Source organism: Ursus maritimus, unplaced genomic scaffold (assembly GCF_017311325.1).
Source record: "Ursus maritimus isolate PB19 unplaced genomic scaffold, ASM1731132v1 scaffold_15, whole genome shotgun sequence".
Taxonomy (NCBI): domain Eukaryota; kingdom Metazoa; phylum Chordata; class Mammalia; order Carnivora; family Ursidae; genus Ursus; species Ursus maritimus.
In genome coordinates, this window is record NW_024423897.1 from 50,606,280 (window position 1) to 50,634,235 (window position 27,956).

The window sequence follows — 27,956 nt, forward strand, 5'->3', positions numbered from 1 at the left end:
TCACCTTCAGACTAGATGAATGCTTTAATCTTTCAGAAAGAAATTCTTTGACTTTCCTACAGAGTGGAAGAGGGTGGAGGGTAGTAAAAAGCAATTTAGTTTTCTTCTGTCTGTGATTCTGCTCAAGGGTTTTTTCAGTTTGCTAAAGAAAATGGATAGGAGATTTACTCACTTTTTTTTTTTAAGCTGCGAATGTGTTACTTTATTTTTTTAATCTTTTTTATTATGTTCATTTAGCCACTGTATAGTACATCATTGGTTTTTGATGTAGTGTTCAGTAATTCATTAGTTGCATATAACACCCAGTGCTCATCACAACACGTGCCCTCCTCGATACCCATCACCCGGCTACCCCCTCCCCCCACCCCTCTCCCCTCTGAAACCCTCAGTTTGTTTCCTGGAGTCCACAGTCTCTCATGGTTTGTCTCCCTCTTTGATTCCCCCCTTCACTTTTCCTTCCCTTCCTCTATGGTCCTCCGTGCTCTGAATGTTATTTTATTATCTTAATTCCTCAAGTTATGAATGAGCCAGCCAAGATTATGTATGTCCAGTCTCTGTCCTGTTCTCAGAAAAGAAAGGAAATGTGTCATTAATAATCAATGTTAGTGATTATAAAAACTGATTATACTGTCAGAAGTTACTCAATATTTGAATAGTTGAACATCTTTCTTGTCCTTATCTTGGGTAAGTCTCAACATCTCTGAGAAGAAAGAAAAGCTGAAGTGTTAGACCCACTTTACAGATGGGCAGACTGAGGGCCAGAGAAATTTACAACTAGGATTGCCATTGGTGGTGTGCTGTTAAATGTTTAAGAATCAACTCTCCCTGGGAGGAAACCCCAAAACCCTGATTTGTAGCATTTGCCAATTCTTGTGGTGTCAATACTCCCCCCATGGCTAACTTCAAGCTATCTACGTGGAGCCACTGAACGTGCAGTTGGAAGTTGCAGGTGGTGACTGAATTAGCAATGTCCGGGAAGTCGAAATGTAAGCCGGGAAGGGAAAGCCAAGTCATGTAAGTCCAGAAATGTCAGTTTTTTATAAATGGAAAACACTGTATACCTCTGAAAATAAGGTTTGCCTGAGGTTGAAGACAGAGATTGTCTACAAGTATTTATGAGATCCATTGCCCCCAGGTCCCCTTCCTCCTTCCATTTTAATCTTGATTCTGGGTCTCCTTACCTGGCAGAAGACTAGAGAATTATTCTGTGGAGACTCTGAGGCGGTGGAAATTTGGGTTCCTGCCTCTCCAGAACAGCTTCTCCGGAGCCCTTGCGCCCCGCTCAGCCTCCCGCTCTGTTCCTGACCCCACAGCTGCTGCTGCCTGGGTCCGAATGCTCTACTGTCAGCTGCAGGAGGCTGCCCTCCAGCCCAGCAGGGCCTGGTGCAGGTGTGGGGACGGTCAGGGTCAGGGTCACCGCCAGCTGGGGCTGGCAGTGGCAAGTATGTTTGGTGGGTGACTCCGCAGAATCTCTTGCCTACTCCTCATTCAGGAACCAGCACCAAAGTGCAATCACTTGGTGGTGATGGGGGGGGCGGGGAGAGGGGAGCTGGGGTGTGTGTGTGGCAATTTTAGGTTGTACCTTATTTTCTAATTTATTCTTTTATTATTGACTATGATTTTATTTTTCCTTGGGAATTGTGAAAAAATGTGAAATCTGAGATAAAGATGGGTTTCTCCAGGCACATACCACTGCGCTTTTTCAACTCCCTGTGGTGTCGCCCATCTATTGACGTTAAACCAGTGTTTCTCAAGGAGTGTGTTATTAGCATCTTGGGTGGGACATTTCTTTATTATAGAGGCTTCCTGTCTCTGCTTCTACCTGAAAAATGCCTGTGGTGCTCCCAGGAATAATGAGAACTCAAAAAACTCCCCAAACATTTCCAGATATCTCTTCCATCAGGTGGTATCCTCACTGGATGAAAACCCGATTCTCGATGATTATTTGGCTTGAGGCTTTGGGGATCTCACAGGTAGTTTGAATTAGGGTTGACTTTCTCACAAGGACTAACTGATATCTCCAAATTCTCGGTGCTTTTTTCCCCGTGATCTGCTCAGAGCTAAAGGTTGAGACAGTACCCCAAACCAGGGGGTAGGGTCTTGCTTTCTGGTTTGCCCCTATGTTAGGGTGTAACCATTTGGAATCCCATCTTCATCTGGACCATCACTTGTTAGGACTCACACTTGGGCCAACTCTGGACCTTATATTCTGTCCTCTATAACCACCGAGGCTGTAAAAACGAAAACTCTAGGGCATCTGTTTGGGCAAAAGACCTGAGCACACAGGCTGTACTGTGTGCTCTTCTGACCTCTCCTCCTGGCCTGAGAATTGATTTCTTGTTGTTTTGTCTTTTATCCAACATTTATGTCCTTTTCAGAAGCTGGAGTGGTCTAGCACTCTCACTTATCGTATTGAAATCTTTGAAAGGAATCAGTAGTTACAAATTTCACGGCTTGATTAGGAAAAAAGTATTATAAAAATAAGTACCTTTTTTGGCAAAGGCGAAACCATGGGATTCAGGAATAGCACTGATTATGTGGTCTAATGAAAGCTTAGTGAATGCGAGCCAGACAGATTTGGGTCCGAATCCCTGCTGTACCACTTACAGTCTGTGTGGCCCGGGGGTAAGTTATTAAATATCTTTAAACCTCAGTTTCTTCCTCTATGAAATGGGGAAAAAATAGCATCTTTCAAGGCGGTAGAGAGGATTAAAGAGATTGTATATTTTCAGCCCTGTCCCTTCTGCTCAACTTCATCTGTGAGGATTTTCAAATCTTATTCGCATTACTTTTTAAAAAATTCTTGTCCTTCTTTTGTCTTAGCAGTGGACCTCTCAGTGAGAGCTGGACACAGCTAGATGCCAGATGAAGTTTTAATTAAATGTGTAGAAGCTCAGTTAGGGAGCAAATTAAAGTATATCCTCAGAGACAGAACTTAAAATCTCTTAAAAGAAGCCCTCATTGTAAGTGAACAGACCATTTCCCATACCCCAAATACCCAACAGATTTCCTCAGATGTGTACCATCGGGGATGCCATTAGCTGTGAGAAAATGGACCGTGTCCTGAAAATACTACCACAGATAATGCCACCAGGACTCTCTTCTGTGTTCATTAAAACCTGGAAGAAATAGACAAATCCAGTTAATTCTTATATGACCAGGGTACAGGGAGTTCAGAACTCCAGAACAGAAATCACACTTGTGATGATCAGAAATGGGCAACTGTTGGAAGGAGGTGAGTAGACAGATAAGCTCTTGGTTACGGTTGGTTTTGTAATAAGCTATTGAGAACAGATAAGAAAACTTCCAGTGCAGGCACAGAATAGGTGAGTTTAACTTCTATGAATTATCTCAGAGAGAGAGAAGGAGAGAGAGAGAGTGAGAGAAGAAGGAGGAGGAGGAAGAGAAGGAGGAAGAGGAGAGAGAGAAAGAAATAGAACATTGTAATGATTCTGCTTGCTATTCCATCAAAGACCATGTACCTTCAATGAGAATGAAAAGAAAGACGAATCTCTTGTTGGTCCTGGGGGCCCTGGTTATATGATCATCGTACAGTGCTGAAAATGATTCTTATTTTGCAGATAGACGTTATTCATACAGAGTGGCTTTACATGCAAGTCAGGAACTTCATTTGGTGTGGAACTGATGAAGCAGCAGTCTGGGAATGTGAGAGCGACTTGGGGGCCTTGGATTGGGAGAGAAAGAATGTCTACCTTCATTTGAGTGATTGTCAAGGGTAATTTTTTTACACGTGATTTTTGCCAGATCATCTTGACTGACTTTAGAATCTAATCCGGTCGAGTGTAACTCTGTTGTGATTGGAATTTATATCCTCTACACGATAATCAATAGGTTATGTTAACCCTTGGATTAGTAAAAGTGAACATGTTTTTATATACACTAGAAACTATAAAAAAACTAGTGTTTTTATATACACTAGAAACTATAAAAAATTAAACATAATTTGGATGAAATAAGCCAACAGCTGAAGCAGTCTTTCCTCAAAATCATGTGAAAACCCTCTTTTCTTCCCAAATCTCATTTTAGGTGTGAGGGTGTTTATAATATTTAAAAAAAATTAGCGATAGCCCCAAACAGGTAAATGTTGATGCTTATAATTTTAGTAGGTTAGGGGTAATGTTCCAAAGCGTGTGAAATCTCACAAGAAGAGATTCAGAGTCAGAATCTTTCAGGACTAAGTAAACACTGTCCAGAAGGCAGACCAGGGAATTTTCTACTTTCTATAACCCAACCAATAAATAATGCATAGGCTTGGTGAGCATGCAGTGGCAGGAAAAGGAGTTGAATCATTCTGTAGGCTATTTTATCCAGGTTGTGCTAGATTGGATACTCTGGCCATAGAGAATTATCCTTCTAGGAGGTCCTGATTGAAGGTAATGAGCACCTTAGCACAAAATCCTAACAGAAACAGTGCAGACTATTGGTTATGGACTAGATGCCAAAAGTTCTATGGCAATTTGATGTTTGAAAGAGTGCATTTCATATCATTATAAAAGTTGCCACTAACCATCTGTTTCAGCATCATGGCATCATGCTGTTGGTCAGCACTGGAAAAATGAACAACTTGTTGTTTTTGATGAACACCATTTAGGTTTATCTGAGCATATGAAACACTAATGGTAATTTAATTCAACATTTATTGTGTGTCTAGAATGTGAACAGCATGGTAGGAGGCAGTAGGAAAGAGTTTGGGAAGACAGAATTCCTTTTCTCCAGGTGTTGGCGGGCCAGCACAAGAGACAAAGAATGTGCATAGATTGCTCCTGTGGCAACAGGGTTAATTGTTTTAGGCATGTTTTGCACGTCTACTCTATGCCGGCACTATGCTTAAAGCTGCAAATACAGACATAAGAAACACAGTCCTTGCTCTCAAGGAGGTGACCATAAGGTTGCAGGGCGGCCTCAGGAAGAGACAGGGCTATGGAAAGTCACAATATACTGTTCTACCTGCTGTAATAGAGAAAACCCAAGGGTATGATGGGTCACAAGAGAAGATGATCCAATACCATCCTTCTTTAGGGGCATCAAAAAAGGCTACCCAAAGACAACTGGCCTGAGTTCTTTAAGATTGAGCATTTATTCATTGTTCCATTTGGTACATTAGGATTGACTCCTACCCTCTTCTGAGCACTGCTCTGGGCCTATGGGATCTATAGCAACAACACAACTGAGATCCCTGGCTTCATGGAGCATATATTCTAGTGGGGAGAAAGAGAGAATAAGTGAGTAGATAAATAAGATAAATCAGCTGCTAAACTTGCTTTGAAACGTTAGGTATGTGGGAACAAAAACGATAAATATATTTTAATGACAAATCATCTTAATAATCAGAAAATGCCAGATACCTAAATACTAATATTTTCATTGTTTTGCTGGATTACAAACAAATCTCCTAAATACAGCAATAATCTCTTCATAGTTGCATAACCTAACTAATTGAACGATAGCCAATTAAGAAAGGGGTAAGATAGGAGAAGGATATACCAGAAAGAAAAACACTAATAGAGAAAAATATCACATTGGCGAGTCATAGACATGGGAGAGGATGATGTCTTCATGGATCTGTAAACATATTTAGCGTGGCCAGGGGATAGTGCAGGGGATGATGCAGCAAGAGGTCAGACGGGAAAAATGAGTAGTGACCAGACCAGAAAGCCCTGTCTGCCAGACTGAGGAACTTGGACTTTATTGTCAAGGGAGATTTTTCATCATGTCATCCAGATGTTGAAATGTTTATATTAGAAAAATGAATTTGGCAGCAGAGTGGAGACTGGTTAGCAGAGGGCATAGTTGGAGATGGGGGTTAATTACATGGCGACTGCAAGTGTCCAGGGGAGAAATGATGTGGGTCTGAGCTAAGGCAGAGTCAGTGTTGATGGACATGACCTAATTAAGGAAGGCAGAATCCTTAGGGTCTAGTCATTGGTAGGGTATGGTGGCTTTGTCAGATGCTCCAGTAAGAGTGGTGTTATTCCCCAAGATGGAGACCTTAGGGGGGACATGTTTAAATAGGCAAATAATGAGTTTGGTCTTAAACCTAGGGCGTTTGAGATATGTAAGGGACAATTAAGTGGGTATGTTCAGGAGGCAGCTGAATCTATGAGTTTAGGGCTCAGCAGAGTGGTTGGCGCTGGGGAATCACTGAATCGGGGACTGTCTGGGTGACTGAAGAAGCTTCAGCCTTTCAACTGAAGACAGAACAACTTGTTCAATGAAAACGGAGCTAAGAAGTGGGATGGTTCATTTCATGTGTCAACTAGAATGAGATTAAAGGTTCCCGGATAGCTGGTCAGACATTGTTTCTGGGTGTGTCTGTGGGAGTGTCTCTAGGACAGATTAACATTTAGTTAGTAGACTGAGTAAAGAAGACTGCCTTCACTAATGTGGGTTGGGGGGTGGGGAGGGCATCATCCAACCCACTGAGGACCTGCCTAGAACAAAAAGGCAGAAGAAAGTCGAATTCACTCTCTTTTTGCTAGAGCTGAGACATCTACCTTTTGCTCTTGGACATCGGCACCTCTGGTTCTCAGGTTTTTGGACTCAGACTGGGACTTATACCATCGATCGGCCTGATTCTCAGGCCTTTAGACTCAGGCTGGATTATACCACTGGCTTTCCTGGTGCCTCATCTTGCAGAGGGCAGACTGTAGAACTTCTCAGCTTCCGTCACCATGTGAGCCGATTCCTATAATAAATCTTCTCCTATCTATAGCTATAGCTCTATCTCCTGTTGGTTCCGTTTCCCTGGAGAACCCTAATACAGGACGTATGGCTGTGTTGTTTGTATCATAGATGCAGATGTGTTTGTGGGCTCAGAAAGCTAGAAGCAGCTAACAGAATTCCATGCTTGTGGGTTCTGTTTTCTCTCTGAAGTAGGAAGAAAGGCCAGTTACCAAGTAAAGATGATTATTATCATCTTTTTTTTTACATTATATTACTTCTTTATTTACATTATATTTACTTTTATATTTTTATTTATATTATATTTACATTATATTTATATATAAAAATATACATTATATATATTTATATGTATAAATATACATTATATATATTTATATTTACATTATATTTACTTTGATATTTACTTTACTTTTATATTTATATTTATTTACATTATATACACTTTTATATTTACATTATATTTACATTATATTACTTGGAGTGCAAGGAGAGGAGGAAAAATATGAAAGACCAAAAAAGAGATAGAAATCATTTTGACTAATGCACAGGACAAGGTTTTGCAGAGGAGGTGGACTGGGTCCTAATGTGCATGAGATGGAGGAAAAAGGGGAAGGAGGAGTAAGTTCCAGAAAGGGGACTAGAATGAGAAGAAGAAAGAAACCCAAGAGTGAAGGTCATTTGAAGGTCACTAACTCACAAAACCGAGAGTGTTGTGTAGATAGCAGGAAATTATACAGATATAACAATTACAAAATGTTTATTTATGCGTTTCTATCTTGGCACAAAGATGGGTCCTCAATAAATATGTGTTAAATGAATGAAAGCAACTTCATTTGCTGTACAGCAAATTAGAAAATTAAAAGGAGCATCCAAGGACAACGAATAGATACTAATTTCCTTATTTCTTAAAATAGCAAAATATCATTATATTTCACTTCCATCGATGTAGGTGTTCTAGTCACTATTGCTACATAACTATCCCCAAATAGTGGGTTAAAACAGCAGCCTTTTGAAAGGTAAATGTCACAGATTCTGTAGGCAGGGAATTCAGGCATGGCCCAGCTGGCTAATTCTTCTGCTTCTGGTGACTTTGAGATGACTTAGTGGTCCTCAGTCAGCAGTTCGGTTAGTTGGGTCCACTATGCTAAACACCCTATAATGCACAGGACAACCCCCACCCACTCTTCCTCACAAAGGATTGTTCAGCCCAAAATGTCAATAGTGCTGATGTTGAGAAATTCTGCAGTAGATCCAGGGACCCAAGAGAAATGGGCAGCGGCTGTAAGGCCTTCTGAAGCCATGCAGAGTCACTTCTCCCCCATCATACTGCTTCCAGGAGGTTCACAAAGCCAGTCTAGGGAAAGGGACTGGACTCTACCTGTTGATGGGGGGTTGGCAAGGTCACATCGTGCTAGAGCATGTGGACATATAATTTTGGAAAGTACAATTTACTCTAAAAGAGATGGAAGCATAAAACAGATATGGGGAGGGCAGCATTTAATGCTAGAAAAGGTGGGGTCCAGGATATATATATAATGCAGATGGGGAATGAAATGGACCCAATGTGCTTTATAGAACAAGTGTGCTTCCATTAGGAAAGCCAAGAGGGAAAACTGCTTCTCCCCCATCTCTGGTACAATTGACAAGCAACAAATCAGTGACAGGTGGGCCTATCAGGAAGAATTGGGCTTCCCCTCCTGCTGGTTCCTTGGGACATGCTGTCCTAGGGTCTTTACTGATGATGAGGTCACTGAGCTTAGGCCACCAGTATTTTCACCGGAGACTCATTTTCTGAGCTCTTGATACCTATGGAGGTGATGGAGAACAGTTCTTTGGCTTATGTTCATTCTTGTGTTGCCCTGCCTTTAAGGCCAGGTCTCCTGTGAGGCCAAACATCCAAGCCTCCGCTCTGCCTTCCGTTGACATGAGTTCTCTCCCAAGAGACTCCTTGGGCCTCTGCATAAAATCACCAATGAGTCAAATTTGATTTGCAGTTGTATTTTGCTTATTAAAACAAGTATTTATAATGAATCTTTAAAAGACATTTAAACAAGTTGTCAATATCTAAAAATCAGAAATTTCACATAAAATAAACTTTCTTGCTTCTTTTGAAAGCCTGGAAGATCTAGCTATATGGGATCCACATTCCTGACAGCAACAGTTGTCAGAATCAGATAGCATCTGTCTTGGGAGATACTTTGTGGTCGAAAAAGTCTGTGAAGTACAAGGGAGAGTCCCCATTTTAGGAATTCCCATTGCATGGTGGCATATTAAACTCCCTGGCAAGCCCTGAATCATGCTGATAATGAGGCTAATGCTAATAATCACTGTGTAATTTTGTTTAATGCAGCATTTCCAATGAGGAAGAAAACTTCCTTTTTTTAAAAAAATAGACTTTGAGACATGTAGAAGCAAAATGTAAGCAGGCCCTCATGACAGCCTTTGACTTGCAAGAAAATGCCTGAATCTGGGATCTTTGGTACATGATATATGTGAAATATATATATATATATGTAATATTAATAATTATATATTATATGTGTGTGTGTATGTGTGTGTGTGTGTATATATATATATATATATATATTTATTTATTTATTTATTTTTTTGCAAAAATGGGTGAAACAATTTTCCTGTTTGTGTTCATGCCTTTGTTCAGGCACCTTTCTTAGTGACTTTGGCCTCACTCCAGTGATGTGTTTGGCTAATAGGGGAATAACAAATATGACACATGCATAGATTTAAAATTCCTGTGTATTAGGTCTTGTCCTCATTTGCTGGGCTTAGAATTCTTAGACCACTATTTGAATATGTGAGCTAGGGGTGCCTGGGTGGCACAGTCGTTAAGCATCTGCCTTCAGCTCAGGGCGTGATCCCAGCATTCTGGGATTGAGCCCCACATCAGGCTCCTCCGCTAGGAGCCTGCTTCTTCCTCTCCCACTCCCCCTGCTTGTGTTCCCTCTCTCGCTGGCTGTCTCTCTCTCTCTGTCAAATAAATAAATAAAATCTTTAAAAAAAAATGAATATGTGAGCTAGCCTGCTGGAGGGGCCAGGTGGTGGAGAACTGAGGTGTCCCAGCCTACAACCCAGGCCAACTGGCAGACTTGTGAATGGGCTCTCTGGGACCAGCCAGCCTACAGACAATTTTCCAACTAACTATAAGTAAATACATGAACCCAGCTGACATGGCTTGGAACAGCTAACTGTTCCGAGCTGAGGCCTGCCCAAATTGCCAACGCACAGAATCATGAGCAAAGAAGTGGTTGCCATTTTATGTTACTGAATTTTGGGATTGAACAGTGATGGAAGACAGACAGCTATCACTCTCTGAAACTGTGTATGATGATTTGCTTAGTCACTGCCCTCCCTTCTAGGATTTAGCCTTGCGAAGGCAGGAACTTTGTCTTGTTTACACTGTGGTTGGCAAGCTTAGAACAGTCTGGAAGCCACCCACAGAAACCCTCAGGAAATATGTTGAATGGATGAAAATCTCCTGAAAATCTTTCATGGAGCAACCTCATCTGCTCCTCCTCGTTCCTGGAGAAATGGAAGAGAAGGAGGTATTGTCAGGAGAGATGGGGGGATTATAAATCCAGGTGATCTGGAGTCAACAACGCTTGACATTTTTTTAAGAGTGGAAAATTTCAGTCTGCACGAAAGTAGAGACTGGTTTGATACGCTCCTCCTGAAATTGAATTCCTTCCTCAACAATTATAAATTTATGACCGATATTGTGTCATTTATTCTGAGTGAAAACGTTTCTGAACTCTCTCAGCATGGCCACCCCAATAGATAGAAGAAGGTGTGTGTGTCTGTTTTTAACTCAGTTGATACTTGGTCTATTAGAGAGAAAAATGACTTCAAGGTCTTTTAATTTTTTCCTAAATACAATATTACAAATGAAGCAGCCACGCTTACTCATAAAACTCCAATCCTATCAAAATCTTGGCATACTGCTTCAAAGACTGCTCTGCATTAACTGCACATTATGAACTCAGTCCAGAAGTCTGAATAAAGAGAAAACTCCCATTTGGATGGGAAAAAAAAAAAAAGCAATTAAATTTAACTGGTAAAGAGGAAGAAATGAAAGAAAATGCAAGATTAAGACCAAGATTATTTTTTTATGTGAAATCATCAACGCAGGTGAAATGTTTCAGAGGAAAGATCAAAGTCCCGATATTTTGTGAGGAAGCCAAAGGAATGTACCATATGTGCTCTGTGGGTCCACGCATATGGAGCCCTGAGTGTCTATCCTCTTGACTGAACAGACACTTTTAATGTAATCGGTTCAAGGTCTGAATCAAGTTTAATTTCAGAAGACCACTAGTTGAGCGTCAGCCATTTATTATTCAAAACTATTTTACTCTCCAATGAAGTTACCTCTGCAGAAAATGTTGCTTCCATTTTTTTTTTAATAGTCTTTTTTCATCTTACAAGATTGCCTGAGAATCTTAGGATCAAAACCTGTAAGACTGTAGGGGCGCCTGGGTGGCACAGCGGTTAAGCGTCTGCCTTCAGCTCAGGGCGTGATCCTGGCATTACGGGATCGAGTCCCACATCAGGCTCTTCCGCTATGAGCCTGCTTCTTCCTCTCCCACTCCCCCTGCTTGTGTTCCCTCTCTCGCTGGCTGTCTCTCTCTGTCAAATAAATAAATAAATAAATCTTAAAAAAAGAAAAAAACAAACCTGTGAGACTGTAAAAAGCCGTATTATTCCTGTCTCAACTTTTACCATTAAAAATAAGACAAGCAAAACAGTTGAAACAAAACTTGTGCGTAAAAAATAGGTAATGGTATTATGCACCTGCATGAAGACCTTAATTATTGTATTTTTGAAATGATGCATATGGTCAAATATCAAATGTTACAAAGGATATATAGTAAAATGTAGCCCTATATTCTAGCCTTGCTCACCTATCCCACAGTGCTTTCTCCAAGAGTCAACAATCTGAGTTGTTTCTTGTACCTTTGTAGAGATAGGCAATGCACACACAAGCATTAGGCAGGTGCCTCTGTTTTATTTCTCCTATTTGGATGATTACATGATATAAAGACTCTCAAACACCCTGTTTTCTTTTCCCACTGTATCCAGCTTATGTTGTCAATCATTCTATGTTACAACGACTGGTGCTTCCTCATTGTTTTCAATGTTGCATAGAATTCCATTATATGATGTATTATAATTTATTTTATCATTTTCCTATTGATGAATATTTAAGTTTTTTTTATTTTTTAGCTGCCATGGAAATGCCACAATTAATAGTCTACTATACTGTCTTTAGGCACATGTGTAAGTATATCTGTAGGATAAAAGCACTCCAACAGAATGGCTGAGATAAACACATTTTAAATTTTAATACATATTGACAAATTTTATAGAGATTATATAAAAGTTATACCACCAATAATAATGTATCATATGCTTATTTCTCCAGACCCTTGCCCACTCAGTGTCACAGCATTTTGCCGATATGATAGGTAAGAAATGTATCTTATTGTAGTTTTCATTTGCAATTCTCTTATTTTTCAGTGACTATCTTTTCATAAGAATAAAAATATTTATATTTTCTTTCTGAGAATTGCCTATTCATGACCTTTATCTGTGTTCATAGGATTCTTTTTTCTTCTTTTAATATATTTTTTAAATTTTATTTAATTGAGATAGAGAGAGAGGGGAAAAGAGAGAGCATGAGTGGGGGTGGGGGAGGGGCAGAGGGAGAAGCAGACTCTCCACTGAGCAGGGAGCCCAATGCCGGGCTCAATCCCAGGACCCTGGGATCACGACCTGAGCCAAAGGCAGATGCTTAGCCAACTGAGATACCAAGGTGCCCCTTTTTCTTAGTAATAATTTATAATAAATCAATAACATTTGTAGTAGCCATTATATATATTTATATAATTAGAGACATTAACCTTTACGTGAATACTGCCAATATTTTTTTGCAGTTTCCTATTTGTCAGTTGATGTTGATCATGTTGTGGTGGAATTTTTTTATATCATTAATTTATTTTATAAGCAACCTATTCTACCTTTGAAGTTCCCTGAGAGTCAACACTATAAAGAATATATCATATTTCTTATGAGAATTTTTATTTAATCCAAATTGGTAAAAACTGTTAGGAGCCATGCATGTGGGCATGCTTTCTAGGTGAAATCCCAGAAGATTCTAGCAGCAACCAGTGGACCGTGATCACGCTCAAGTGGAATCTGACCACGAAAGAGTTGATCTCTGAGAAGGTTCTATCCACATTTTACATGATAAAGAACATAGCCCTTAAGATAGAGAAAATGAGTCTCCATTTAAAAATATTTTCTGTGGGGACACCTGGTGGCTCAGGCAGTTGAGTGTTGGACTCTTGGTTTCAGCTCAGGTCATGAGCTCAGGGTCCTGAGATCGAGCCCTGCATTGGGTGCACACTCAGTGGGGAGTCTGCTGGAGATTCTCTCTCCCTCACCCTCTGCTTCTCCCCCTTCTCACGGGTGTTCTTTCTCTCTCTATTAAATAAACAAGTAAAATCTTTTAAAAAATTTACAGTGAAAACCAGAGATTAATTTGGGGAAACATTCACTTCCATGCTCAGTAAAGTGTAGGAGTACATGATTTCTGTGAAATAAGAGACCGATGACAAGATGAAAGTCCCAGTGTTGCACGAGTAGGGATATACCTGAGAGGTAGGCGGAAATGAAAGATAACCGGATGAGATAGAGAGGAGTGAAAACAATGTTAAGATAAAATTATGAAGGTAAAATTGCCGTTGGAAGACTAATCGGTACTGTCGAAAAATCATTAGGTGAAAGAGAACACAAATATTTCGGAAAGGACAGAAATACAATAAAAATGAGCAAAAGGAAAATGCAAAGAGAGGAGGTGAAGCAGAGAGCCGCTGATTGGGATGAAGACACTAGAGGACATGGAATTAACAAAGATGAGGACATCCTAGCCCTCAGATTTCTTCCGTGCAAGCAGCTAAAGAAACTAACTCTGGGTCATTTAACCAGAGAGAATTGACGTACAAATAGCTGTTAGCTCACAGTCTCTGCAAGGAAGTACCAGAATCAGCCTTGGAGTCGTGGTAACCAGGAAGGAGGCAGGGCGGGCGGTAGGCAGAGAGGTTGCAGCCTGGACCGCAGAAGGACTGAGTGTGGGATCCGGGTGTCCCGCTTCCTACTGCTCCTGGTGCTTGGATGTAGTTGCTCCCACTGCTGCCGCCCAGCTTCTTCCCACGAGTGACCTTTGTTTCGAAGTCCGTCGTGGTGCATCTGAGTGGGGAAGTGTACATTATGTTCCTATATTCCAGACCCTGGGAAGGCGGTGAATGTGCGGTGTCTGCCATTTTCCCTTTCTGTAGAGGTGAGCGGGCTTTTCCAAACACAACCGGAGAATCTTCAAACATTAAAAAAAAAAAAAAAAGGTTAAGAGTGTGGGCTGGATTTAGAAACCTGGTTCTAATGAATAGAATACACTAAAAGCGATGGGATAGCCCTTCAGAGATTAGGTTACAAAACACTGACTGCCTGCTTGTTGGACTCTCTCTGGCCCTTGTCACTTGCTCAGTTAGTGACATAAGCTGCCGTTGAGCTGCCCCCTCCCAAGGAATGCAAGGCATCTCAGGCCAATTGCTAGGGAGGAGCTCAGTCCCTCTGTTCAACATCTAGTGGGAAAACGAAATCCCGCCAACAACCACCTGTGAGTGAGCTTGGAGGCAGATCCTTTTCCAGTTGAACCTTGAGATGAGTTCCATCCCAGCTGACACCTTGACAGCATACTGGAAGAGACTCTGAGCCAGAGCCACCCAGCTGAGCTGTGCCCGGATTCCTGACCCACAGAAATGGTGAGATAGTATATGTTGTTTAAATCTGCTGGGTTGTGTAGAATTTGTTTTGAAGCAACAGAAAACCAATTAAAAAAAAAAAAAAAAACCTAACTACTTCTTAATGATTCTTAGGTCAAGAGTTAGCCAAAACGAAAACTATTGATTCCTGGGGGGGGCGGGAGACAATGAAAGAAAAATCACACATCAAAATATATAGGTGAGCTTTTACTTCTGACCTCAATGGTAGAATTTGTGGTTGAGCGGTGTATCAGTAAGAACAACAAAAGCTGGTTGCATTGAAAAAATAGATTCTTTTTGAAGACTTCAGAGATTGCAGAAGCTGCTTGGAAGTAAGGGGCCAAGCTCCTGGAGACAGGCCAACTTATTGACTTGGATTTCTGCCAAGGTTGGGAACTGAGGGGCTAATATCCCAGACGAAGGAAGAAGATGGAAACTGGTAGATAAACTCTTTCCCTTTCCTTGCCCTCGCCTACCCCAGAAAGACCCTACGGAGGTGCAGTTTACAGAGCTCCCCAGGGCTGGCTCTTAGGCACTGAGCAAGCCCACTTGCAGACAGCCACACTCCTGCGGACTCTCCTGACAGCCCTGCCTCACCCCCTTGTGCCTCATTCCTGCTCCCCAGAATGCTAATTCCTAGTAAAGTAATAACTCATAAGACCTCTGCCTGAGGCTTTGCTCAGTATTGAAACCAGATTCAAAATAAATGAATGGAAACTAAAACATTTTTAAGACACCAACAACAGCTAATTAGGAAACATCATGGGAAAAGCACCCCATAAGTTTTATTAGGTTGTGTTTTCTTTATCAGTTAAAAATATTTTCTAATTGCCATTGTGATTTCTCCTTCAGAACCATAAATTAATATATGTGAAGGGCTAAAAATGTACACCGTAAGCACGATATAAGAGCTAGCTTTTATTATTGAAGAGCATAAAAGTAACACATCCTCCTATATTTACATATATATAAACATACACTATTACAAATAAAACTCACAATACATAGTACAAACAAAATAGTAACAACAGCTAGCATTTACAGAGTGTCCTAGATGTCTCTGTATGACACTACCATGTACATTTATCCACACTTTACAAATGAGGAAACTGAGGCACAGTAATTTGTCCAGTTGCTTTCCAGTTGGGAAGTGACAGAGCCTAAATTTGAACATAGGCGAATTTCTTCTCTAAAGAGCTTTTGAATTCTGGTCCAGTTTAGATAATGAGAGGCATAATAAAGACTTTGTCTTTTCAAACCCTATTAAAATATAATAAAAAATAAGTAAACCCATATGATACTGGAAAGCCAGTGGGGGTGCTGATGTCATAATAAAACAGGAAATTCTGGAATGTAGAAAGCAATTGGTAATAGATTGATAGTTAGTGCTAACAGAGCTGAAAAACCTACAACCTTACTACACTGTAACCTGAGCTCCAAAAAATTAGCGGGAATGGGAGAAAGCATGGACTGTGCTGGCGTGCCAGATACTGAAAAGGCAACAGGTGGAAAAGAGCTCTCTTGTCCCCAACTCCACTCCTAGAGAGAAGCTGCCTCTGGAATTAATTCCCAGGATGCTGCTGTAATGTGGGAGTTCTGGGGATGGGCTGTTGATGCAAAGCTTGTAAGCATCCCAAGAGCCAAGATGCAAGGTGCCTTAGGAGCCCATGTCTCCAAGGCCCTCTGAGGGATCTGGCGATCTCATATCCACACACCTGGAGAGCCAGGCTAGCTCTGTGTCTGTGGGTCTGTGTGTCCTCGGGCCTCCCTTCTCCATGCTTCCCTGTCTCCCTTCCTCCAGGCCTCACCCCTCCCCACACTCCATTCAGCACCAAATGCTGTGTTGAATGGAAAACATAAACTAAACAAAGATCATTCCAAACCAAATTAGGCAATAGAATGAGCTAAATAATTATTATAATTACATTATATATTATATATATTTTTTTATATAAACATTACATATATGTCACATTAAAAGATATAAAATTTTACAAATAAAATATAAGCCTATATTATATAGATATAATAATAAATAAGCTTAATAATTATTAGCATGTTCAGAGGGTTTCAATATAAAGCTAAATGAATATGAATCCAACAGACTTATTGGGGGATTTTCAGAGCTATCTTAAAAATCAGTATATCAAGTCGAGAAGAATTGTCAGCATATTCATAACTTTGTACCAAACAAAATAAGAATATGAAGACTTTTCAAGCCCTTATGAAAAAATTACAAAATTAGGCTTGGCGACATAATTACAAAGAGACAGAGCAAAAAAATATTTGCTACATATGTAGCATTAGGGATTAGTATCCCAACCTATACTAAGTACCTTATAAGACATTTATAAGAAAACTCAGAATTAAAAAAATATTCAAAAGATATAAAGGGGGAAAAATGAACAATAAACAGATAGAAAGTAACACAACCTCACTGGTTATCAGGAATGTGCAAATAAATACCAGAAGACTAGTTATGTGCTCTCTCTGTCCACACTATAATTTCAAATATTCAAAAGATGGATTATATCCTGTTCTTTTGGAGGTGAAGGAAAACAGGTGGAAGATAAATTAATAAACCAGTCTTCAGTGTATTTGGGCAGCATCTATCAAAATTTAAACTATGCTATCTATCTTTTATTTTAGATTTCTACTTCTAGAGACTTTCTGTATGGAAACACTCAAACAAAATGTATTAGTAGAAACATCCTATAAAAAACAATGGACAACCTAAATTATTAAATAAATTAAAGTACATTCAAAATACGAACAACCCTACTGCTTTAAAAAGAATTCTATCCAAGGTATTTTGGAAAGAGACATTTAATGTAATTTTAGATCTCCTTTTAGAAAGCCATTTGGCAACGGTATCAAAAGTTATCTCCATACACCTTCATACTCTTCCTGCTGCCATCTTGGGTCAGTAGTCCTCTCCCAACACTGTCCCTGCCACAGAGCAGCAATCGCCACGGCCCTGGACTGAGACAGGGTCAGACAGAGCCTGGCATTGGTGACTCAGTATCAGAGCTGGAGGAACAGGATTCCACACAGGCAAGCACATAGCAAACCCAGCTGGCACCAGCCCCTGAAATGGATGAACCAGGCAGGAAAAATAAAGCAAAGAAAGTCAGAATGAAAAGAAGTCAATGGAAGGTCATGTCCAAACTGAGTCCTCCACAGGTTACAGAAGTTATTAGAGTCACCATCCAGAAATCTTAGAATGTTCCCTTTGTCATCGTAAGGCCATATGTCTACAAGAGCCCAGCTTTAGACACACATGATTTTGGGGGAAGAAGCCAAGGTCAGGGGCCTATCTCAGCAAGCATAGCTAGCAGCTGCTGAGAAATTCAAAGTTCAAGGTGAACCTGTCCAGAACATTCAAAAAAAAAGAGAGACTCCAACTGTATCAGAGAGTGAAGAGAAGGAAGTTAAGGAAACAGATGTGGACATTTGGACCATAGGACTGATCACGTCAGAAGCAAACATGTCAAGCGCAAAGGCGGCTAAGCCCTGAAGAACAACAGTAATGGCATTGTAGCTGCTATTACGGAATTAACAAAGTAACCAACCGAAAATAAGGACTCTTATTTACTTTGGTGCTTCAAAAGAGTGACTGTCGTTTGGTTTTACACTTGTGCTGTTTCCATCATTAATATAAGTGCGGCTTCTATTTCACTCTGCTTGGTCTATTGGTTCTCATGTAGCGATTCCGCTTTAGGAAATCATCAGAAAACACAAAAATTTCTGTATTTATGCTTATACAAATATTCTTGAAATATAAAAAAAATAAACAACAAATGACAAACAGAGAAAAATGAAAAGAATGGACAATAAATGTCCTAGGAGAAAAAAATAAACAGGACCTCCATATAATGTAGTGTCATCTTGTGGCAGGGTCATCGAGCACAATGGTCAAGAAGGAATTCTTGAGATGGTTTATGGTGCAAAAAGGTGTTTTTATTTTAGCATGGGGACAGGACCTGTGGGCAGAAAAAGTAGCACTGGGATTGTGAGGAGTGACTGACTATATAGCGCTTTCCATCCTGTGGAGGGGAACATGACATTGGGGCTCAAGGAAATTGTGTCTATAGGTTCCTGGAGGTCTGGCTATTATTAAGCTTGTGTTTTACTTGTAAATCATTAAGACAGTTACAAACTGTGATGGAGTTTCATGTCCTGCAGGACTGCGATCTTTATCAGTTAACCATTTGTTTCTTCCCTGCCTTTTGTTTTTGGGCAGTCATGAATGCCTGAGGAATGTCACATATATTGCACTGTTGGTGGGGGCAGGGGTGGTATGTGGGGTGTCAGCTTGCCTTTTGCACTCTCATCAATCTCACCATTAAAAAGTATACTTTAGAAGGATACAAGAAAACGATCAAAATATGCTGCCTGTAGAGTAGACTTCCCTTAGCTGAGGCATAATGTTTGGGAGGACTACAGGACTTAGTTGACTCACTAAAGGAAATCTTTCTGATAAGTATGCATTCCTAAAGACTAGCCTGTGGAGAAGATTTCATATTCTGTTAAGGGTGTTCCTATTATGAAAAAGGTATTCTGGGTCCTTTTGTCCCCTCCTTTAGGCCTCAGTCAGTCTCTCTCTGGCTCACCCTCCACCCCCATACCCTCACCAAAACCCCTCTTCTTCTTTGTCTTTGCCGAGGGTATTGGGGGAAGAGCTCCCTTGCTTCCAGGCCTTCAGGGAGAAGCATTTATGAAACAAAAAGAAAGCTTTTATTTGCATACCCTAACTTTGCTCTCTTAGCGAGACCCCTCTTTGACTCCCCTTCTGCTGCATTGTTATTTCAATGGAGATTATGGCTCTTTTCCTGCTTTTACTGAAGACCCTTCCTGGGAAGGGGTTTCTGGAAGGGACAGAAAAGCCCCGACACTACAAGGGCACGTTTGTTATGCCTGGGTTATAGCATCAGCCATCACTGTTTTTTCTATTTTGTTTTCTGTATTTTTCCGAATTTCAACAAATAATATATGTAGGGAAGGAAAGATAATTTTCCCTCTACTCTTCTAGGTTCTTGGCTGAGAACTCCCCTCCTCCCCCCGTAATAAAAGATTAACAGGAGAACAAACAGAAGTTTAATCCTGTATATACATGGGAGAGACACCCCACCACATACACATCACCTTAAAGCTAAAGACAGAAGGATGCTAGGGGGAGGTGACCAGGAAAAGCTCAGGAAATAAGTGCAGCTTGTTATGTAGATCTAAACGGAAGACTTCTCCATTGACAAGATTCTCCAAATGGGATTTAGAGTCATCCTCCTGGTACCAGAGGGAAATACCTTTACACATGCAGATATCCCTCCTAAATGTAAATACCTCTTAAGAGAGGGTAACCTCTTTATTTTCCAGAGCTTTTGCAGTGGCTGATTTTTCTTAAAAAAAAAAAAAAAAAAAATTAGCTCAAGATAACCTTTAGGCCAAAGAGGTATATTTTGGGGTGGCATGTTTGTCTCCCCTTCTTATAAAAAAAATCTGAAAAAATATAATCAGTGTTATTAATTTTTTTTTTGTTTTTGTTTTAAGAGTTACTAACCTGATGTCTGATAATTAGGGATTTCTTCTGAGTGTTTTTGTTTTTAAACCCACTTTATGAGGATTACATTTTCCTCTACCAGTAGAATTTTTCCTTTTCATTACTACCGCCTCTCCTAGAAATACAGGTGTCATTCCCATTGCTCTCATCAAAATATTTATTGTGGTTTAGTACGTGAATTTCAGCATAAATTAGATAAGCATGTCCCTCTATTTTTGGAGTTTTGAAGTCTAAATCATTGTGAGTTCATAATTCTTCACGTCTAATTTTTAGCTTCCATAAAGCTAATGTGAAAACCAAAATATTCTTTGAAATCAGTGGGAGGTTTGTTCACTGAGCATTGGAAAAGATGAAAAATAAGCCAAAAGTGACTCTCACCAGTTTATGAGGAGTTACCTTTCGCACATGCATTACTTTCAATCTATTTTAAATTAGCTCTTTAAGCATGTGTTCTTGTATTATGTATTGTCAGTCCAATTGGTCTTTGGACCCTGTCCTTCTTTCCTAATTGTTTCTACTTCTTTTCCCTTTTTAAAAAAAAAAAAAAAAAAAAAAAAAAAAGAAACTTCAATATTTAACTTCTCACTTTTTTACTTCTGAAACTTTTCAGAATATCCTTCTTTGTGTAATTTATAATTTCCTTTTCGGTGTTGCTTTTAAAATTTTAACTGTTTCTCCTATACTCACGTTTTCAGAAGAGTTTTGTAGTTATTTGGGGTGGGACCTTGGCATTATTGACATCTGGGGCCAGGCAGGGTTTTTTTGAAGGAGCTGTTCTGTGTATGGTCAGTGACTTAGCACCATGCTCTCTACCCAACTCCTTTCCAGAAGCACTACCTGATGATTGTGACACCCCAACATGTCTCTGTGATATCTCTCCCAATCGAACAGGGGCCCCCAAATGCGGGGCAACCCAGTAGGTTGGAAGCCAGCAGCGCGGGTGGTGAAAGGATTCACCCAAGGCAGAACAAAGGAGCTAGGAGTTAATTGAATCCACCACAAGGGGGCGGTGGGCAGGACAGCAGGAAGAGGCTGTCTGCCAGGAGGCAGTGGATGGGGGTCGTATTTAAAGCAGGAAGGTGACACGGTATGCGGATGCATGCAGTTTCCTTTTTCTTTTCTTTTCTTTTCTTTTTCTTTTCTTTTTTCTTTTCTTTCTTTCTTTCGTTCGTTCGTTCGTTCGTTCGTTCGTTCTTCCTGTGCCTGGTTGTAAGTAAGCCCTTGGTTAGTCAGGGCCTGTGGATATTTTGGGTAGGTTGCCTGATGGGCCTGTGTGTATTCAGCTCGGGGGTCACCGAGGGCCCTTTTGCCTTGATCAAGTTTCCACTGCTCAAGCCAGTTGCCTAAAATGCAGCCTCTAGAGTCTCCAGAATGGACAAGTATCCCCTAGGCGTGGAAGACACAAGTGGGCAAAGTTGCTCCCTGTGGGGAACCACAGAATTAGGGTGAGTTTTAGGCTTGTGTTGCCATTTTTCAATTATGATGTTTAAATGAATTATTCTCTGAAACATGAAAGTGAATAAGCCTTTTACATCCAGATATTTTTTTTTTAGGTAGTACACAGGTAAGAGCCTAGGAAGTATCATACTTACTCAACTTAATGACCGTTCATTTCTGTGATTTTTCTCTCTGCCACTGGCATCAAAACACAATTTTGAAAGAGTATGGCCATGTTATGTCATTCTATCAACCTCAAAAGGTCAAGCATATAACACTCCTACCTCCCCAGAGCCCTATCCTAACACTCCCTGCTACTCAGGAGCAGAGATGTAAAAATGTGGATGAAAGTCAAGTTTACCTCTATTAAAAACAAGACATCAGACCCCAAATGGAGTCTCTTATGCTAAACACCACATTACCAATCCAAAACTGAATTATGGTTTCTGTTCTCCAGGAAGTGGAGCCTTAAACCTGTCAGTCAGGAATCTCCTGATCAGATCAGCAGATAGACCCCTGCCAGTGCCTAAGGGAAAGTGACCTTCAATAACCAACCCACTTTTTTGCCCAGTATATCTGGCTTCTGCTCCCTTCTGCCTGTCAAAGTCTTTCATTTTGTACAGCTTCTCAGAGCTCCTTTCTGTCTGCTGGATTGGGTGCTACCAGATTAGTATTGATTTTTGCTCAAACTCAACATTTTTAATAGGCCTCTATTTATCTTTTAACACTATACTCCCATGTTCACTGCAGCATTATTCACGATAGCCGAGATATATAAATGGATGGAGAAAATGTGATCTATATATGCGATAGAATATCACTTAGCCTTAAAAAAGAAAGAAATCCTGCCATTTGCAACAACATGGATAGACCTTGAGGATATTATGCTAAGTGAAATAAGTCAGGCAGAGGAAGACAAATATTTTATGATCTCACTTGTATATGGATCCAGAATCACAGAAGCAGAGGGTAGAAGCGTGGTTAAACATGGAGGGTTTTTTTTTTTTTTTTTTTTTTTTTTTTTTTTTAAGTGGTGAGACTACGTTGATGATCTTAAGCCACCTCTAGCAGCAGAAATTTCTTTTTTTGGTCCGCTATGAATTAGATAGCCTGGGAGGCGTATAGCAGAGTAGTTCAGGAGATGGGCTTGGGAGTCAGATGGCCTCTGAGGCTTACTAGCTGCCTGAATGGGCACCATTCACTGTCTCTGGCCTTACTTTTCTCATCAGTAGAAATGAAGATAATCACACCTGCTCCACAGCACTGTGGTGAAGATTAAATAAATTAACACATGTTCAGCGCTTGGAATGGTGCCTGACCCAGCAAATGATCAATCAATTTCAGTTATCATTGGTAAGTGTAAGAGAATTGTTCATGTAGTTAAAGGTTCATTCATTTTTAACATAAATCTTCTTTGAAAGTGCTACAATCACTTCATTTCTCTTGTTCATTATATATAATTTTTTTGGCTACCCATTACATACCAGTGCATTTGTACTTAGCACCGGGAGCAAACTGTAAATTTCATATGCATATAAATGATCTGGCCTCAATAACTTAGGATCTGCTGGTGGAGAGAGACAAGCAGAGAGAGTAAGGAGGGTGCTGTGGCCCAGGCTCACAAGGGCCCTGCGTGATCCCCGCTCCACTCAGGAGGGGGACACAGAGGGCTGCCCAGAGGAGTCTCAGAAAACTTTTTAGGGATGCCTGGGTGGCACAGTCAATTAAGCATCCGACTCTTGGTTTCGGCTCAGGTCGTGATCTCAGGGTCTTGAGATCAGGCCCTGCATCTGGTTCTGAGTGGTCTTGAGACTCTCCTTTTCCCGCTGCCCCTCGCCCCCCACTCTCTGTCTAAAATAAATAAATCAACCTTTAAAAAAAGTCCAACTTCTTAATCTGGTTACTTTAAGTGATAGAAATTTGTAATTAACAATATTGGAAGGAAATCTTTTGAACATGTCCCTCATTCTTTGCAGATTGCCCAGGCTGTAAACTTTTCTTGGAGAAATGCCCTTCATTATGAATACCAGTGATTATGCAAGACTACAAGGCAAACACCTTCAGTGGCTTAGTAAACTACATGTAGGGCAATTTGCTCTTAAATGAACTCTTATTGCTAAGATTTTTATTTTTATTTATTTTTATACTTTAAGAAAAAATAGTTTATTATTTTTCTTAGTAATACCTACAATCTCTACATCCAATGTGGGGCTGGAACTCACAACCCCGAAATCGAGAGTGACATGTTCTTCCGACTAAGCCAGCAAGGCGCCCCACTGCTAAGATTTTTAAATTACTGGGTCTGTTTCTTTGGGAGGAGAGCTGGAACGTGAGCCGTTGTTTTGCAAAGCTCCTACTCTGCTTACATTTCTAAATTTGTTATTTGTAATTTGCTGTGGATAGGAAAATCAAGCATAAGTATTAGGATTATATTTCAAATCAAATGTAACAGATCTAGTGGTTTCACTTGATAGGAAAGTAAAAGCATTAGTATCTGTGACTGGGGGTGGGCTTCAGTGGGCTTCTGGAGGCTGATTAGTTTATTTCATGGTTCTAGGTCACATTTGATGGAATAGTGACTTCTTGGTAATTAAATGGTCTAAGTTCTTCTATGGTGATTATTTTTCCAACAGAGGAGTGCTCCTCTTCCAGTATTTCAGTATGTAGTAGGTTCACTTTTATCCTTATCAGTGCCTTTATTTCTTATGAACCTGAATCATATTCTCAATCACCCTTCCTTGCCTCTATAGTCCTAATACTTAAGTCTGATATCCACAGCAGTTTCTCTAGCCTCTTGATTTTGTTAGTTGCTGAGATGGAAGCAAACATGGCACACTCCTATCTAGCCTTCAAAGCCCAGTTCAAATGACCCACTCTGAGAAACTTTTTCTTAGGACAATCATCTTTCTTACGCAGAATTGTTTATATCTCTACTTCCATCATGCTTTTAATCTTTCTACTATAACTCTTAATTTGCATAACATGTTTATGTCTTTGTGCCTATCTTTTTATTTGGACTATGGCTATTTTGAGGTCAGGTCCATCCATCTCTCAAAGTCCAATATGCAAAAACTTGTCACTTGGCAATTATTGATTTTACAAAATACAGTGTTTTGTGGTTTGCACTCAATCCTTTTTTGTAATGCCTATCATTTGTAGGATCCTCCAATTCCCCCAACCACGTATCCCCCCACCAGCATATTGAGCTCATGCTTATAGCATCAAAAATTATTTTTTAATTGTATTAACTTAGTCCACCTATTCAAAACTCCCTGCATTTAAGAAGCCTTGTATATAGCTGCAGGTTATAACTCTTGGTTTTGCATTTTAGTATGTTTTGGAGTGCAGTTTCATCTTGTTGACTTAGCTGGGAGGGGCTATGTTTGGGAGTTCTGTTGGATAGGAGGAAGGCGCTGACAAGTACTGTAAATCAAATGGGTTAGAAGTCAAATTCCAAGATGCAGAGAGGGTTGGCATCTGTTTGTATCTGTCAAAAAGTCATTTCCCTGGAAACAAGCATTTCTCTTCCTTTGAGGAGTTGCTGTTTGGCCATACCAACCATGTCATTCTGTTGAAGTTTAACTTTGGTGATTGGTCAGCAGCTCTTGATCCAGACTGAGTCAGTCATTTTCTGAAACTTTTAAAGTCTGGAAAAGGGGTAGATTGGGGTAGTGTTGGAGATGGGACATGGAATTTGTGATCTGGTGTAAACATGGAGTTTCCTCCTCTTGTCTGAACAAGGACCCTCTAAGAGGAATAAGAGCAGACCAGTTCTCCTCATGGAGGCAGAGGCCCTGTAGAAGAAAGAGAGAGCCTAGAATTCTATGAGTGAAGTAACCAGGGTTCAGGTCAGTACCCAGTTAAAGCCAAGCTCCAGCACAGCATCCTTGTATGTTTCTGGCTTCATGGCTCTGCTTTTCTCAGAATGGTGGTGAAACTGACCTGATGTCCAGGTGGTTAAGAGAAGTACCCTGGGGGAGAGTGGGCAAGGGAGTGGGAAAGGGAGAAGACAAAGGAAATGTGGGTGTTTCACTGTACTTACTTACTTCATTAATTTATATTTATAAGTAATCTCTACACCCCATGTGGGGCTCAAACTCACAACCCCAAGATCAAGAGTCACATGCTCTACTGACTGAGCCAGCCAGCCCTCACTGTACTTACTAATCTTGGATTGATCCTTAGGGACTCTGATAAAGGTATCTGTAGAAGAGTTTGTCTAGCAAACTAATTTTCTGCTCTCCATCCAAACATTATGGAAGCATAGCTATCTTTAAGTTATTTATGGAACTCTTATCAAAAACTTTAAAAAAGTAAATAATATTTCTTTTGAAGTAAGATTTCAGTTAATATTTATTTATTTGATCCACATTTATTGAGTTTCCACTAATATCAGCCATCACAGTACATGCTTCAGAGAAAAGGTCCATTTAAACAGACAGACTTGAATTCCAAGTAGCTTACAATCTAGCACAAGAGTGAAAACAATCCAGATAAGTGCATACCTTACCACAATGCAAGGCATAATGTGATAAAGGTCATAAAAAATCTACCTAATTTAATGTGTGAGTTTGGTATAGAAATAGATGATTTTCGGCTGAGGGGAATCAGGGCTGGCTTTATTCCAAGTCCTTCGAAAGCTTGGGTGGCCCTTTTGGGTTATGCTGATTCGACTGCATTCCAGATCTCAGTCAGGTTTAGAATATTCAGTATACATAATAATTCAACATATTTCTATGCCTTCAACTTGTCTGGTAAAAATCCCTCTGCATTACCAAGTTTCAAGGTAGCAAGACCAAGAGAGAAAATAATGTTTTGGGTTTTTTGGGTTTTTTTTTTTTTTTGTAATTTTTAAAATGCAATATGATTCTTTACAAATCAAACATACCCTTAATACATTATTTTATTGTTTTGAAGGTCTCAGAGTACTGGGAGAAGATATAGGGTTTTGAGTAGAAATTAGGAAGCTAATGATATATAGCTTTGGCGATTTTGTATGCAGAGTTAAATATCTGTTGAGTGTGCAAAGAAGATAACAGGTTCCGGGAGAGATGACAGGTCAAAGGAGGTTAGTGAGGAACAAGGCACCTAGGGAGGGTAGAAGGAGGATTGGCCAGTCAGCTTAGATTTGGAAGCCTTTAGGAGTAGATGAGCCAGCAGGAACAGAAGATAATGGAGAGGAGATGGAAGAGGCAGAGATAGAAAGACTTGAAGGAAAGTATGGTACCAAACTTATGAGTAGAATTGGTAAATGCTAGAATGCAGTGTTGTGTAAAATCATATGGGATGCATCATGAGCAATCAATTAGATTGGTCAGATATGGAGACCCATCTACCCATATTCCTTCACTTTCCTTTAAGACCAGGGGCATGCATTTTCAAATTTCTGACATCTTCATTGAATGTGAAATCAAGGTGTAGGGGAGGCAATATTTTCCCTTCTTCCCCTCTAGGTTCTTTGGCTGGTCTACTAATTAAGATGAGACAGATTAATAGGAGAAAAACAAATTTAATTATGTAAGTATGGGAGTCCCATAAAATAGGACACTCAAAGGCAAATGACGCAGTTGTGGCTTACAGTCCATCGTGAGCTAAGGAATGGAACAGGGGCAATCGCAGGACAATATGAAGGGCAGATATTTTATAATTAGATGTTTGCCTTGCCACCTAACTTTTAGAAAAAAAGCTACCTTTGGTAGTAGTTCTCTTTCTGGGCCATGCTCCTTATTTAAATTCTTTAGGTAGTTAAGGGAGAGGTAAAAAGTTTTTCTTGAATCTGCTGGGACCTTGACTGCCTTCACCCCAAAATAATGCACATGCTAAAATGACATATTTTGGGGTCATGTAGTCTGTTCCCCATCAAAGGTCAATCAAGACTTTGATTTCACTTCTACATGGTAGCAAATGACTGGCTACAAATTGCTAAGAGAACAGCATAATTTTAGTTGATTTGGTTATATGAACTATATAGTACACTATATCCTTCATTGTCCTACAGATTGCAGTCCTACCTGGGCACTAGGGTTTAAATAGATGCACAGTGCCTTAAAGACAGGCTGGTTAGTGATTACCTGCTTGATTAACTGAATTATTCGTCTATTTGTTCAATAAATATTGGCTGAACACTACTCTGACCAGCCACTGTTCTAGGCACTGGGGACAGAACAGTGAACAAAGGTCTCCAATGGAACCAGTGTTTCAGCAGAAGATATTAGATAAGAAAAGAAGCAAACAAAATACACACAACATGTAAATGCAGGCGTAGCTCAGCGATATCGTGGGTTTGGTTCCAGACCCACCATAATAGAGCCAAATATCACAATACAGTGAGCCTAAAGAGTTTTTTGGTGTCCCAGTGCATATAATAGTTATGTTCACACTATACTGTGGTCTATTAAGCATGCAATAGCATTATGTCTAAAAAA

The 27,956-nt window shown here is 40.1% G+C and overlaps 1 pseudogene; it reads left to right on the plus strand.

Annotated features, from left to right (window-relative positions):
• Window positions 1-967: 967 nt before the first annotated feature.
• On the plus strand, window positions 968-18,104 carry LOC103662256 (annotated as a pseudogene).
• Window positions 18,105-27,956: the final 9,852 nt, after the last annotated feature.